Here is a 17826-nt window from a genome sequence, read left to right as displayed (position 1 = left end):
ATCGCCTTTCCACCTATATTTGTTACTTCAACAATTTTATTCCTAGTACACATTCCAACACTCCATGGAGTGTTATATTGAGTTCTAAGTGTCCAGAAAAAAAGCGATTAAAATATCGAGATCAAAGACCATGACATGAAAATATAATATAAGGAATTGTGGATGCTTGGCTTGAAAAAAAAGAGAGGATTGACAAGGGAGGAAGTGCTCATCATGATGGTGGGGCCCCCAAATAGAATGATCTTCAAGCGTTTGAAGGATTAATTACTATGTAGAAAAGGAATGATTTGTTCTGCCTGTCCCAGATAGCAGAACCATGAGTTCCGGGTAAAGATTACAGAAAAACAGACAGGCTTAATGTGAATAAAACTTCTTTGCAATTTTGTTGTTGTATTTGTTCAGTCATATCTGACTAGGGTTTTCTTGGTACAGATATTGAAGTGGTTTTCTATTTTCTTCTCCATATCATTTTACAGACAAGGAAACTGATCCCTGCCTCTTTTAGGAGATAATTCCCACCAATGATTTTGTGAAACCAGGAATCATGTGTCATGGCTAGTCAATGGCTGCTCAGTGTTTTTCCTTCAGCTATCAGGAGTTGACATAGTGAAAATATTTGACAAAAGGAACCCTCGACAAAGAAATACCTTGTAACTGATGCTAATATGCCAGTGCAATTAACAACAGGTGTCTCTCAGGGTTTTTTTCCCCTGACAAATGGGAAGATTTTTTTTGAAGTTCTTATGAAGATTCTTAGATTTTTAAGGCTGAAAGGGACCTCATAGAGCATCTAGTCAAACACCTCTGACCTACTCCTATTCTACTTGAAAGAATCTCATTGGAAGATACTGTGGGTTGAAACAAATTGAGGATGTTGGTAATGAAGAAGAAAAGACTTTGGAGAGAAATGTCTTCAGGTATTTGGTTAGTTGTCATGTAAAAGAAATGTTAGAATCCTTTTCATTGGCCCCTGAGAGAAGAAAAATTGCTTCAAATAGATATTTACAAATAATGGATAGAATAATCAATAATGGATAGAAACAAAAGACTGAGTTAAATGGGGACTAAATAACATTATCATAAATAATGAATGTATCACAGATCAACATGTCAGAAAGAGCAAACAGTTATATTAAAGAAGATGGCAACAATGACAATATACCAAAATCTATGAGGCAAAAGATAAGGTAGTCCTTAGAGGAAAAAATATATTTATAAACACATAGTAATAAAAGAGGAAAAAACATAAAAAATTGAACATTATGCAAACAAACCAAACTAGAAAATAACTAATGACTCCCAAATCTGAAAATTAAATGAGGTAAACAAAATCAAAACCCAAAAGCTTCTCTGACAAATCAAAAAGCTGTTAAAGATTTATAACATTTTTACATATATGTGACATGATATACATACTATACACACACACACATATATATATACATATATATATATATATATATATATATATATATAGCTATTAAAAGGCCAATAAAATTCAAAAACTTTCCACTAAGTCATTCCCCAACATATAAGTGGTGAAAGGATGTGAATAAACATTTCTCAAAAGAAGAATTTCAAACAATTCAAAGCCATATGAAAGCATGCTGCAAAACACTAATGATTAGAGAAATGCAAATCAAAACAACACCGAGGTTTTGCCTTACACTCCACAAATCGGCAAAGGTGACAGAAGATGGGAATAGTCAATGTTGGAAGAGATGTTAAAAGATAGGCACATTAGTGAATTTTTTCTGAAGCTGTGATTCAGTTTAACTATTTTGGAAATCAATTTGAGATTGTGATAAAGTGACTAAAATGTTCTTACTCTTTGACCTAGAGATTCCACTAATAGGTTTACATTCAAAGGGGCCATCGATAATAACATAAACCATTAGGTGACAATTTTGAAAAACAACTAGGAGGAAGCAAGGCATGGTAATTCCTAATACTGGAAAGGCAGAGGCTGGTAGATTTTTTTTTTAATGAGATATTTTATTTTTTCCATTACATGTAAAGATAGTTCTCAACTTTTGTTTATACATGCTTTACAATTTCAGATTTTTCTCCCTCCCTCCCCTCCCTCCCCCCTCCCCTAGACAGCAGGTAATCTGGTATAGGTTATATCTATATATCTCTATACGTATACATATAGATATATATATATATATATATACACACACATATATATATACACATAATAACATTAATCCTATTTCTGCATTAATCCTGTTACAAGAGAAAGAATCAGAGCAGTGATGCAAAACCTCAAAATAGAGAAAAAAAACAACAGCACCCAAAACAAAAGAAATAATATGGTTCAATCAGCATCTATAATCCACAGTTCTTTCTTTCTTTTTTTTTCTTGGATTTGGAGATCCTCTTCTATCATGAGTTCCCTGGAACTCTTCTGTACCATTGCATTGGTGAGAAGAATATAGTCCATCACAGTAGGTCAACACTCAATGTTGATGATACTGTGTCCAATGTTCTTCTGGTTCTGCTCATCTCACTCATCATCAGCTCACGTAAGACCCTCCAGGTTTCTCTGAACTCTTCCTGCTCATCATTTCTTACAGCACAATAGTATTCCATTGTATTCATATACCACAACTTGTCCAGCCATTCCCCAATTGATGGGCACCCCCTCAACTTCCAATTCCTTGCTACCACGTAAAGAGCAGCTATAAATATTTTTGTACATGTGGGTCCCTTTCCCCCTTCCATGATTTCTTTGGGCAAAAGGAGGCTGGTAGATTTTTGAGCTTGGGAGTTCTGAGTTTTAGTGTGCCACAGTGTCCAATTTGGTATCTGCCCTAAGTTCATCACCAATTTGATGATTCTTAGAAGGGCCAGCAGGGCTATCTAAGAAAGGTTAAACTGTTCTAGGTTGGAAAAAGGGAGATTGTCATAGTTCCATGTCTTTCAGCAATGGAATGAGGTCCATAAGTGGTCACTGCACTTTTAGCTTGGGTAAGATAAGGAGATCCAGTCTCCAAATAAATAAACAAAAATACAATCAACAACAACAACAACAAAACAAAACAAAAAATGAAGAGGAAGACCAAATTACCAAGGTCAGAAATGATAAAGGGAAAATCACAAGAGAGATAGAACAAATGAATAAAATTAAGAAAAAAATATTATACCAATATTAAATAATAATTTGAAAATATGTAAGAAAATTTACTAAATTGTTCATGCCCTTTGACCCAGAGATTCTACTTCTCTAGGGAGGTTGTTATTTACAACAAAAGGTCTAGAGGTACAAACATGTTCAAAGAAAAATGATTTATGATAAAAGAAAATCAGAAACATGTGTTCCCCAAATTGGAGAATTACAGAACTAATTATGGTATGTGGATATAATGGAATGTTACTGTACAGGCCCAGAAAACAACAGTATGCGTAAGTACACCAAGGTAAAGTCAATGGTTTGAAAAACAAACTTTTGGTTAAATAAAAAAGGATAATGTTAATAACATACTGTCAAAATTAAAGGACCCATTCCTTCATTCAGTTAGCAATTGATGAACTAACATTTTCAGCAGACATAGAGATTATTGTTCAAGTGGGTGGCAATTATTTGTTTTGTCAAAACAAAGCATATCAATAACTGATGCATTATCTAGGCCCAATCCTTTATTCACAGATAAGCTAGGTAATACAGTAGATAGAACACTGGGCTTGGAGTCAGGAAGACCTGAATTCAAATCCATCCTCAGCAATTCACTAGTTATATAACCTCTGGCTAATCATTTAATATCTATTTGTCTCAGTTTCCTCTACTGTAAAAGGAGGAAACTTCTTGGGGTTGCCCAAAACAAACATGAATAAATGACTTTTACTATCACATGACTCTAATTTGAAAATGAGTAGTGCCTTGAATATAGTCAGGGCTTAATAAATGATTTTTCATTTGAGTAGACTTATTTACTTAATCCCAAGAATTCAGTGCTTATGAACAGCTCTGATTTTGTTTGGTCTCTATCAAATTGCAGTACTAAGAATAAGTATTTACATAGGATTTATGGTGGGCCAGGCATTGTGCTAAGCACCTTTATGACCATCTCAATTCATTCTCAAAATAATCTCATGTGGCAGGTGCTATTATTATCTTCATTTTATAGTTGAGAAACCTGAGGCAAATAGAACTTGTGTCCTGTCCAGGGTCACACAGTTAGTTTCTGTGGCCATATTTGAACTCAGGATTTCTTTACTCTAGACCCAGAGCTCATCTGATGTTGACTTCTTTGAATCTCTGAGAATTTTGGAAATAGAGTTAGGGGAGGACTTTTCCCTCCTCTTAGCTGTCCATGTGAGGTTTCTTTACCAGCATACACACCCCATATGATCTTGGAGGGGCAAGGCCAAATTTGAACCTTGTTCTCCTGTCTTCAAATTTACTATAGCATTCTGTACCCTGAAAACAGAACAAGTTATGAAACCGTGGAAAGAGTACTGGATTTAGAGTGATAAGATCTTAATTAGGATCCTGGATCTGCCACTTACTAACTTTATTACCTTGTACAGGTCAATGCCATCTTTCAGCTCAGTTTCTTCATCTCTAAAGTCAGGAACTTGGACTAAAAGCTTTTGAATACTGGTCCCTTCTAGCTCTAAATTACTTAAACCTGATGTATTATAATGATCTGAAAGGGGAAAAGGGGGAAAATATGGATACAGAGTTAAATCCATCATGACTATTGAAAAAGTTATTCCAAACATGTGTCTTATTAATAAGAAAAACAGTAAAGACATTCTAACTTACCTATAAAGGACATTCTATAATTTTTAATAATGATGGTGATTTAGAAAGTATCATTTAAGAAAAAAACCTGTATAATATTAATGAAACATAGGAACTTTTGCCTTAGAGGATGAGGATTTATAGATATTCTCAGAGCATAAAATACATAGGTCAAAAATACTTTCTTTGAACAAGTAGGAATAACTTTATTGAACAAAAGTAAAGTCTTATATAGGAATGTGCCATTAGATTATCTAATATTACTCAAAGTAGCTTACCTCCAGAGGCAACCCCAAAATAGACTATAATCAACATACTCTGCATGGGCAACATCCAACAATATGTCAAACAAAGAGCAATCACATAGATTTGTTTAAGGAAGTGGAAGAGTTTGTGATGGTAATTCATTATTAGATTATTGCCAATAAGTTAAAATAAGTCTTAGGGAGCCTAGACTTAGTGATGCAGGCAAATTATTCAAGGAAACCAAAGAAACTATAGACATCACTGCTAGCTATTAAAATTTAATACAAAAGAGAATAACCAGCATGATAGGAAGAGGTGTCTATACATCTAAAAACTTGTCATATCTTACATATTAAGAGGTGACATATATTTGTTCTAACAAATGCAAAATATAAAATACCTAGAGCATTCAAAGGATAACCTTTACTCTTACTCAGGAGTTCTCACAGACTAAATTGTTGCCTACCAGCTGAAAGGAATATACTTAGAGGGCACAGGTGTAAATTGAACATGAAGAGATGATATCTGTAAAGAATTAATTTTTTGGTTTATCCTTGTTTTTTGTGGATCAGGCAGGGTGGGGTGGCTTATGTCTGGGGACGGATGTAGGCACGGGGCCTCCTGGGTCCAGGGCTGGTGCTTTGTCCACTGTCTCACTTAGCTGACCCCTAATGACATCTTCAAAATAAAAGTAAGGGGTAAGAGGAATGCATTGGAAGAAAGGGAAAGGGAGAGGCAGATTGGGGAAAAGTAGTTCACATAAAAGATATAAGAAAAAGCTTAAGGAGTAGAGGGGAAGATAGGGAAGGAGTAGGGGAGTGAGTGAACCTAACTCTCATCAGAATTGGCTCAAAGAGGGAATAATTTACATACTCAAGATGGGATAGTATTATATCCTTCCCTCTGGGAAAGTGGGAGGGAAAGGGGATAAAGGAGGGGAGAGGCAATGGAAGGAAGAGCAGATTGGGGGAGGGGGCAATAAGAAGCAAAACACTTTCCAGGAGGGATAGGGTGAAGGAAGACAGATAATAGATTAAATTTCAAGGCAGGCGGGGGGTGGGTGGGGGATTAAGATGGAAGGTAATAAAATGCAAACCATCAACAAAGAGAACTGATGGTATCTGAATACAAACTGGAATATAATTTTATTTGTTAGCTCCTCTTTCTAAAGGTATTTTGTCTATTTTCTTTCACAATGTGACTAATGAGAAAATGTTTTGCATAACTGCACATGCATGACTTATATTAAATTGCTGGATTTCATAGGGAGGGATGAGGAGGGAGGGAAGAAGAAAATTTAGAGAACAAAGTTTAAAAAAATCAATGTGAAAAGTAATGATGAGCAGGAGGAGTTCAGAAAGACCTGGAAGTAATTACATGAACTGATGCTGACTGAGAGGAGCAGAACCAGGAGAACATTGTATACAGTAACAGCAACATTGTATGATTAACAATGGTGACAGACTTGGCTCTTTTTAGCAATGCAATGGTCCAAAACAATTTCAAAGAATTTCATAATAGAAAATATTCTCAGCATCCAGAAAAAAGAACTGTGGTTTAGGAATGCAGATTGAACCATACTGTTTCTACTTTTGGGCTGTTTTTTTTATTCTTTTTGCGTGTTATTTCCCTTGTGCTCTGACCCTTCTGTCACAATATGATTAATGCAGAAATGTTTAATGTGATTGCACATATTTAAAAAAAATATATTGCTGCCTACACATTCCCAGACATTAAGAACACTGTTTTTAATGGATGTTGCCATAGCAATTTTTTTTTTCAGGGCAATGAGGGTTAAGTGACTTGTCCAGGGTCATACAATTAGTAAATGTCACGTGTCTGAGGTCAGATTTGAACTCAGGTCCTCCTGAATCCAGGGCTGGTGCTTTATCCACTGCACCACCTAGCTGCCCCCATACCAAATATATATATATATATATTTTTTTGTGGGGCAATGGGGGTTAAGTGACTTGCCCAGGGTCACACAGCTAGTAAGTGTCAAGTGTCTGAGGCCAGATTTGAAATCAGGTACTCCTGAATCCAGGGCCAGTGCTTTATCCACTGCACCACCTAGCTGTCCCCCAAATATTTTTAATCCTCTAAACTACGCATAATGAAAAACTTTCAAAATATAGAGACAAAACACAATAGACAAAAATCATGTGGGAACATAATGGGGTGCATTTCATCCCTGTTGTTGTATCTGCCACTGGAATTGTTTTGAATATGCTTATAGAGACCCTATAAAGCATGAACTTACATCCTGATACTCTATTCAATTACAAAAAACTGTCGCCATATCCATTTGTACAATTGTTCACAGAACATTAGAATAAAGGAATAATAGCTTGGCAATGATTTGTCTTTGTACAATGTCTATCTGTACACTACCAGAAATATAAGAACAAGATAATAATAACAATAATAACAACTACACATTTATATTATGTTTTAAGGCTGACAAAGTGTTTTCCTACCCTGTGAGGTTGGCAATGGGAACATTTTTATTCTGATTTTGACTTCCCCATGTGAAATATAGAGGAAGTATCATAGCCAGGATTCTAAAACAGGTTTTATGATTCCAAGGGGCCAGCCCTCTCAGTCTTCACAATTGTTCCTTGGAAATGCCCAAGAAATGCCTTGATATTCTCTGGAAGCTCTTGCTATTATGATGTGAGGTAAATCACCTAATCTCTCTTGATTTCAGTTTCTAAATCAATAAAATGAAAGGGGACCAACTAGATGATCTCTGTAGTCCCATGTAGCTCTAAAACCTACAACATGTGACCCTTTAAGTTTATGATTCTTTGGCTTAAGTTTTGGTGTCTCATTGATGACTAAACTGAAAGTCTTGGTTTTATTAGGTCCATGGTCATTTTAAAGGAACTACATAACAAAGCCTGTGTACACTATCTATGTAAGCTGGTTTGCCTGAGTCAAATATAAAAGCAAAACCACAAAAAACAAAAAACAAAACCATTGAAATGTTGAGTTGAGCAAATGTTGGTGGAAACATGCTTTTGGGGAATGGCAAGATAGGAGGATTTTTTCATCAGTGTAGGGAATGCCCAATATAGAAGCAACCTGTGCTGAGGACAAGCAATTCTTTAGTAACAGTTGCCTAGGGAATCAAGGGCTTGAACACAGATCTTCTTGACTCCAAATCTACTTTCTACCTTCAATGTCACACTGCTTCTGTGTGAAGATGCATAGATCAGACATATCACCTTTCAATTTTGTATTTTGGCATTGTTTAGGCAGTCTGAATTAAATTGTGCCCATTATCACAAAACTATGTGCAGGGTTCAAAGTAGGCTCAGAGAGGACTGAGTGTTCTTATTTCACTTGTATGCAGGCATCAGGCTCTAGGTTCTGGTCACCCTTATTGATGTGATAGAAGAAATTTCTATTACACTCTCCTGTGCTCTATAGCTCTCTTAATGCCTATTTCTCCATTATCTCATTTTTATGCCTGCAACTTTCCCTTTCTTATCTTTTCTGTCCTATGTTCCAACTGAAAGTACGATATTAAATTTATGTAATACCCCTCAATTAAAATCATTTCCCATATTATAAAGAAATCATTTTTCTCCATTAGGTCTTGGTACAATTCAAGCTAATACTTTTATTAACAAGCCATCTTTTCAATACCCTGTCTATGCAGCATCTCTTAACTACTTGTTCCCATTCCCTTTATGTATTATTTAATTCTCAAAGTGAATTATTTAAATCCATAAAGCTATTTAGGATGTGAAGTGCATGAAACATGCTATTCAAAATGGAATCGTATTATATTAAAATGTTCATACTTAAAGGAAATCATCTGTGGGTTTTCCTGTGTTATATGTATGGTCCAGCGGGAAAATAATTTGATAGAACCAAGGGAAGCAATAGAGTGTTCAAAAGTCAAACTGAAGTACAGTTAGTGTTTATATTCCAACTGGTTTCTGTCCTCTGATATGTAATCCTTTGAGATTATGATTTGTTGGCTCATGTTTTGGGGCTTTATCAAAGTCTGAACTGGCAGTCTTGACTTTATTAGGTCCATGGTCTTTTCAAGGGAGCCATATTGCAAAGCCAGTGCTGTCTATGTATGGAAATTGATTTAGCTGAATCAAGTATGAAAATAAAAAAGCCTAAAATGTTGATTTCATTTATTGTTGGTGAGAAGATTCTTTGAGGGGGGGTTGAGTATTTTCTACTTCTCTGACACAGAAACATTACAGAAACATCTGTGAGGCATTGTGGTGTAGATGGAAGAAGCCAGAAAACCTGGATTCTGTATCCATCTCTGTAAAGAGCTTTTGAACATGGCTGTGCTATTTAAAACTTCTTGTTACAGAATCATAAATTAAACAAATGTTTTTTAATACTTTTAAATGAGAGGCAGTGTAGTGTAGTGAATAGAGTAAACTCCTACCTCTATATGACCTGGAGCAAGCCACTGAACCTTTAAATGCTTTAACCAATTCTCCCTATCTGTATGTTGCAAAGAAGGTGCCTACATACAATGAACTAGTAGGAGGAACAGGAAAGAAGCTAGGATTCTAAGAGGTGGAGGTGAAGGGGAGTATTGGGAAGGAATGGATTGATTTCAGCCTTCTACCCTTCCCCTCTGTCTTAGAAGATGTCCCCCTCATGCTGAGGCAGTCTTAGCAAGCTTTCCCTAAAGATTTTAACATACAGTTTCCTCTTCCTCTGGGTCTTTCCAAAATGAGTGATTGATTAACAATATGGTTCTTCAGGAAATAGTCTGTAGGCCCATAGACCCTCTTTTCTTAATTCTCCATTGCTCCTGTTCTGTTAGGCAGGAAGGCCTAATCCCCTTTGTCAATGAATTTTTATAATGCATTGCCTTTGCAGGGTCCATCACTTGGCAAGGGTGATTTTCTGCCATTTTGCATTTTGTATCATGGACATTCTGCTTCTAAAGTTCTAGAATTTAAGAAATGGAATGACCCAGTTTTAGGCTGAACGTTTAAACCTTTGATTGGGATGCTTCTCTGATCTTACAGACACAGACTATGACCACGGGTGTCATAATAGGGATAGTGAATCTAAAATAAAGTGACTCTAAGACTTGGCTTCAGTTTTACAGGGCACAAGACCAAATTTTGCTCCAGCTACAGAATGATAGAGTAATATTACAGGTAGAATGAACAGTTCTGGGCAGGCAGAGAAGAAAAACCCCATGTGTGAATCCTATTGGAAAAGCCTTTATAGGAAAATGAAGAGTATGCTTTTATGGCATATCATCATGTACTTAAAGAAATACTTTTCTCTTAACAACTCATTATTAGCTGGCTTTTTCCAAAGTTTGGTCCAAGCTCTTCATTCAAGCCTTTTGTGACTGTTCCATGCCACCATATTGTAGTAGAAATGCTTTAGTCCTTATTCTCTCCAATGAACAGGGTGACTAGACTTTGGTTTCCTCATTTTTAAAGTGAAAGATTTGGGGATAGATCAGAGGTTTCAAGTCATGCAGGGCAAGCCATGCTAAACTCCTGGGTCTGGGTCAAACCAGATTAAAATGAAATTGGGAAATATTTAACACAATAAATAAAAATACCATACCAATAGATAATGTTAATTAGCAATTTTCTAAGTCAGTTATTGGCCTGCCATTGGACTAGATGACCCCAAAGCTTTCTTCCAATTCTAGTACTTACCAATGTCTGTGTCCTTTGAATATGTGAGAGAGGCCTCTTGTTAGGCAGGTCTTAAATAGGATAAAATTATCAAATTGAGAGTTTTCTGTAAATTGTTCTTTCAAGTAAAGCATGATGGCTTCACAGATTTATATATATATATATATATATATGTATATGTATATGTATATGTATATGTATATGTATGTATATACACATATATTAGATGTATGTATATGTATGTATGTGTGCACACATATATTTATATATGTGTCCATACATCGAGTTATAGCTATGTTTACATATGAATGAGAAGATCCCATTTTAATTGGTTTAGTTCATTTTTCAATGTGAATTCAATGAATCAGTTCAAGACCTTTCTAGATTTCTGGAAATTATTCTAATTAGTATGAGAACCAAGTAATGTTTTATTGGATTAAATGGGAACAACAGCATACATTTACTAAACACCCATTGGGCTCAGAATCCCATATTAGGAGCTGTGGGAGATATAAAAACTACCTAAGACATGGTGCCTACCCTCAAAGAAGATCATAGCTGTAGAGATAGAAGGGATCTGAAGACATATTTTGTCAAATATGCTCATTTTCCAGATGAAGAAGCTGTGAATTTAAATGACTTACTCGAGGCCACATAGCTAGTGACAAAAGTGGAATTTGAACCATGGATTTCTTTCTAAGACTTACATTCTATTTTTATTTTATTTTATTGTGGGGCAATGAGGGTTAAGTGACTTGCCCAGGGTCACACAGCTGGTAAGTGTCAAGTGTCTGAGACCGGATTTAAACTCAGGTCCTCCTGAATCCAGGGCCAGTGCTTTATCCACTGTGCCAGCTAGCTGCCCCTTACATTCTATTAAGGGGAATTTACCTAAATGTGTTTCGGCTTCATAGATGTAGCTCAAAGTTTCCAATGTGATTTTTACAGTTTTCTGTCATTGATTAATTACAAATTGTCAGATCCTAGCAACTGAAAAAGACCTTAGAGTCTTTAAGTTCTGATCCAACCCCCTCATTTTTCAGACAAGGAAACTAAGGACCCAAAGGGAGAAGTAAGTTTGCCCAAGTTGACATTGTAATCAAAAGGCAGAGCCAAGATTCAAAATTCAACTCTCCTGATTCCAAATCTAAAATTCCTTGTACTGTATTAGACAGTTGTCCTACTCTCAGAGTCTTTTGAATTTTGTTATTTTAGGGGTCTCCAATATTTTTTGGTGGGGCAAGGAGTGCCAAGAGTATTGCAGAAGTGTTTCCCTTTCTAGGATGGGAATTTGAGAGAAAAATGGAGCTTGAGGAGTGATGAAAAAGGGGGAGAATAGAACATGGAGAATCGATGTTTAATGGGATTGGAGATACTGCAGAGCAATACTTACATTTCTTTTTCTGTTACTTATACTAGCTGTGAAACTTTGGGCAACTCACTTCTGCACCCCAGGCCTCAGTTCTATCATTCGTAAAAGTTAGGAGAATTTTTGTTTTTTTCAATTTTGCGCACTTTAGTTTTTTTTAATAATTAATATTTTTATAGTTTGGGGTTCAATTTTTATCCTTCTTTCCCTCCCTCCCCCTCCCCCGAGGTGGCAAACTATCAGACATGGGTTATGCATGTCGATTATATAAAACATTACCATATTCATCATTTTGCATAAGAAAACTTGATTAAAAGAAAAAATGAAAGAAAGTTAAAAAATAGCATGCTTCAGTCTGTTTTATCAATATTAGTTCTTTCTTTGGAGGTGGATAGTATGTTTCATCAATAGTACTTTGAGATTGTATTGGATCATTGTATTGTTGAGAATAGTCAAGTTATTCACAGTTCTTCATCAAAGAAAATTGCTGAATCTGTGTACAGTGTTCCCTTGGTTCTGCTTACTTCACAATATATCATTTCATACATGTCTTTTCAGGCCTTTCTGAAATCATTCTGCTTGTCATTTCTGTTTAAAAATTTTAATTTAATTTATTTTTTACTTTTTTTGAAGGGTTAAGTGATTTGCCCAGGGCCACACAGCTACTAAGTGACAAGTGTCTGATGCTGGACCTGAACTCAGGTTCTGCTGAATCCAGGGCTGGTGCCTTATCCACTGTGCAACCCAGCTGCCCCCTGCTTGTCATTTCTTATAGCTATAGCTTATGTCTAAAGCTCCATTGAGCTCTAAGTCCTAGGTGGGGGGGTCCCTTTTATAGGGCCCAAGGCTATCCCCATGATACCCCCAAAATTGGGTATAAAAGTCACTAAACTATTATAGCTATTATAATCCAGCAGGCAGGTTTTTTTTTTTAATGAATGAATAAATTGACCAGATGTTTTGATATTATCCTAAGTCATCTTCAAGTTTGAGGTCACTCATGAAGACATGAAGGCATGCAGGTTACACCAACTCTGGCTTTAGTAACAAGGCACTACTCACTACTCCTGAGGCATAAGACAAATCTTCCAAGTTGTCTTCATAACTATGGAAAACTCAGCACATTCTATTATATGTGTTCTTTGCTCCTAACTCTTTCCCCATGGAGCATAACCCCCCTGCCAGCCCCTTATAAACAGTGAACAGTCAGGGCTCCAGGCTAGCCACAAAGTCTGTGTTTGTTTTAGGAAAAATGCATTAAACAGCAAAGATAGCTTCCCCCAAATGGCCAAGACCTCCACAACTGACAACAATTATGGAAAGGATACAGGGGTTGGGAAAGGAGACCACAAAAGAAAACCAGCATGGAATTTTGTAATGGAGGGAAATTGCAATACAAAGAAAACTTTTTTTTTTAAGTTAGTAAAGACACTAAGCCTCCTGTAGTATCTTAGATTCTTAAGTGTGTTTGAAGAATCTCAATGAGAAGAATTCTACAAATTATGGTGAGAAAGAAGGAAATGATGATTTGCTATGGAACCTATTTTCTTACTCTGTACATAATAGCAGTGAATGGATAGGACTGTAACAGCAAAGTTCAACAGGATCAAAATTTGTTTTCAACTTCTTTGTGAGAGGCAGAATGGTGGCCTGGACTGAAGTTGGAAGCCTTGGGTTCAAGTCTTAACCCTTATCCTTTTGGAGCCTAGATTTCTTCATTTGCAAACATGGACAAACATACTTGTCTTATTCACCTCAGAGCATTGTTATGAAAACCAAAAGCGCAAATCATATCAAAGAGCTTTGTAAAATGTTAACTCCAAGCAGTTCCCATTTTCAGTTAAGTAAGAATTCCTCCTCTGTTCATCTTCATCTCAAGTCATTCAGATATCTTTATTCCCTTCCTCTCCCTTGATTTTGTTCTCAGATCAAAAGGTGGCTCTTTTCCTTGCCAAGGCAAACTTCCCTATAAGCACCCTTGGTCGCCTCCATTCCTGACTTCAGCAAATTGCTTCACTATCTCCTTAACTCTCTCTTCTTCAGTGTGTCTGTGCTGACTCCTTTCCTACAGTCTACAAACATGTCTATGTTTTCCCTATTCTCAAAAAAAAATCTCTCTTGATCTTACCACCTTCTCTTTGCCAATATTTTATGCCTTTCTTCCCCTTCTTCAACAAACTCCTTGAGAAAGACATTTATGATCAGTACTTCCACTTCCTCTTCTTTTACTTTCTTTCACACTTTCTAGAGATTGATTTTTGGTCTCATCATTCATCTGAAACTTCCCTCTTCAAAATTCCCAGTGAGTTCTTAGTTGCAAAATCTAATGGCCTTTCTTCAGGTCTGTTCCTCCTTCACCTCTCGGTAGCTTTTGAGAATCTTGATTGTCATCTTTTTCTGGATATTCAAGCCTTTCTAGGTTTTTGTCACACTGCTTTCTCCATATTTGCCTCCTAACTCTCCACCCACTTCTTATTCTCCTTTGCTAGCAAGTCCATTAGGTACTCTATAGACTTCATTCCCTTTCCCCTTCCTTATGTGATTTGCTGGGGTCAGTACCAGCATATGGCAGAGGTAGAGCATGAATCTAGGGTTTTTCAATTCTGAGGTCAGGTCTCTAGCCACTATGGAATGCTGACTGAATTTCTTATCCAGATTTTCCTCCCAGTCCGGGACCCTTGTTATTTCAGAATTGAAATTCTGCAAATAATATTTTAGCAAACAGATTTTGATCAAAATTTCCATTCTTTTAAAAAAAAAGAAAAAAAAAGATTTAGAAGGAAAGGAGAAAAGGAGTGGCATAATAGATAGCAGACTGGCCTCAGAGTCAGGAACACTTGGGTTGATATCCCATCTCTGATACATACTGACCATATGGTCCTGGTACTTAATCTCACATTTCCTTAGTCAGTTCTTTTAAACTAAGTTATAGAACAGATACTGAAGTACATTGGTTAAGGCAATTTGTCATCAGGAGTTTGCTATACAAATTGAATAATAATAATAATAATAATAATAATTTAGCATTTATATAGTGCCTACTATATGTCAGTCACTGTACTAAGTGTATTTTTTTACAAATATTATCTCATTTAATCCTCATAACAGTCCTAGGAGGTAACTGCTATTATCGCCCCATTTTATAATTAAGGAAATTGAGGGGAAACAGATTAATTGACCTGTCTGAATCCAGATTTTGTATTCAAGTCTTCCTGACTCCAGGCCCAGAACACTATGTGCTGTACTACCTAGCCAATTAGGTGAAATCTAGAATCATATATCCAATGGAAGGAGAAAAAAAGTAAAGCAAACTAAAAAAATTAACTTTAGACCTAATATCCTTTTGACAACAACAAGAAAGCCATTTATTTTCATGGTAGACTTGAACAAATATTTTTCTATATTAAAAGACGTGGTTGCCTTGACGTTGTAACAGAGCCCTGGAAGGAATCCCAAAATGAAAACCACATAATTATATTATTGTTCTTTGGACATAAAATGATACTTGAAAAGAAATAATCATTATTGGTTGGAATAATAAATAGTTGCAAAGCATGTTTTTAATACCACTAAACATTAAAAAGCTTTGATGCATTTTTTCAGAAGAATGTGATGTGATACACTGTTATATATCATCTTTACTAGTTTGTATATACATTTTATGTTATCTATCTTTCTGCCTTAATCTATGATTTTCTAAGCAGAGGTAACTGTTGGAAAGTCCTTACCCTGATGCAGATTGGTAATCTGTTTATTACCATATACTTTATTATCTGTTACATTGTTTTAAACAGTTGCACAGAGCACTGGGAGGTGATGTTATTTGCCCATGATCATACAGACATGCCAAAAGTAACACTTGGATATACTTTTATCTGACTCCAAGGTTAGCTCTTGATTCACTATGCAAGAGTAACTCTCATATACATGTGCTCTGCAAACCTTAAACTGCTATGTTGTCAGCATTGTATATCTGTATGTATGTATGTATATTGAAATCTATTATGCATATATTTGCACATATATATATATGTATCTATGTATGTATGTATTAACATTTTCCACTAAAATTCTATACCTAAATGGGGCATGTAAGTGACCAGGTTAGTTACAGAAGGCTGCAGCACAATATAATACAAGCTCCGATAGCTTGGATTATAGCATTGTACTAGAAGAACTCTAAGGTACCTTCTAGTAAAAAAAAAAAAAAACATATCAAGTGCTTAGTTTAAGCCTTTGAAGATCTTTCCAATCCTAATTATACCATGTAGCTTATGTGCCATCTCTTCTAGCTTCATAGAATTTCAAAGTTGAGAAACATATCTTTTACATCATCATTCTAGTCATTGGTAAAATATTGATCTGACAGCACTAAGTAAAGAGATTTAATGAATGTTATTAGAGACTCTATACCAGATGGATTTTGTTCTGTTTTGTTGGTTTTAAGAGATCACAGAAAAAGGAGGAAAGGGATTGTTCAGTTACTTTAGTCATGTCCAGATTTCTGTGACCTTATTTGGGGTTTTCTTGGCAAAGATACTAGAGAGGTTAGCCCTTTCCTTTTTTTTTTTTTTTTTTTTTTTTACAGGCAATGGGGTTAAGTGACTTGCCCAGGGTCACACAGCTAGTAAGTGTTAAATGTCTGAGGCCGGATTTGAACGCAGGAACTCCTGAATCCAGGGCCAGTGCTTTATCCACTGCGCCACCTAGCCACCCTGCCCTTTCTTTTTCTAGCTCATTTTATAGATGACGAACTGAGGCAAACAGTCACACAGATAGTATGTGTCTGAGGCCATTTTTGAACTCAAGAAGAGGAATCTTCCTGACTCTATGCCTGGCACTCTATCCACTGTGCTGCCTAGTTGCCTCTAGGGAGGGATATACCAGAGGAAAAATGTGAGTGAAGAGCAAGGAGTTTTCTTCTCAAAATTAGGTATATGAGAAGATGAGTATATAAGGATAGAGGTGAGGGAAGGGGGCAGGCATTGAAGGAACCTGAATCATATCTAGCTTCATATCATTCATAAACACTACTTTGACTATCATTGCTTAACAACCTACAAATCCACCCAGCTAGAGTGTGATTCATTCTACCATTATACATCTTGCCCATGCAAATAATTCTAAAAGACATCGTCAAATGGCTTGATAAAATTCAAGTAAATATAATGCCTCCCTAGTTCAGCCAAGAGGGGAGGTATCAATTTTACTTGTTCACTGACTGGTCCGTTAGTGTCCCTAGACATCTTTCCCAGATCATTTTCTCCCTCACTTCTCCCAGCAGGGAAGGGGCTGCTAAGACAGGCTTCTCTGCATTTTGTGGTACTGCATGGAGGACATTAAACTATGTACTCAATCACTTAGACCCTTTATTCTCAGCAGGGCTGAATGTTGGTTGTCATGAATGTCACTTGCTGAAACCATTGCACTCTCTACTACACACTCTCATATCTTTAGTCTGATATGATAATTTTCATTTCTTTCTGTTTCATCTTTCTCTCTAGTCAATCATTCAATAAACATTTATTAAGTGTATACTATGTGTCAGGCACTGGGGTTGCAAAGTCTGTTTTATTCATGTTAAACTTTAGGTGACTGTGGCATACTACTATAGACATTCCATATACACACACATAATGGGTATATATGGGTATCTCTCTCTCTCTCTCTCTCTCTCTCTCTCTCTCTCTCTCTCTCTCGAGAGAGAGAGAGATAGACAGAGACAGAGAGAGAGAGAGAGAGAGAGAGAGAGAGAGAGAGAGAGAGAGAGAGAGAGAGAGAGAGAGAGAGGGGTGGGGGGAGAAAGGCCTAGG

This window comes from Dromiciops gliroides, chromosome 6, assembly GCF_019393635.1.
Source record: "Dromiciops gliroides isolate mDroGli1 chromosome 6, mDroGli1.pri, whole genome shotgun sequence".
NCBI lineage: Eukaryota > Metazoa > Chordata > Mammalia > Microbiotheria > Microbiotheriidae > Dromiciops > Dromiciops gliroides.
Note: the sequence above shows the minus strand (reverse complement) of the source record.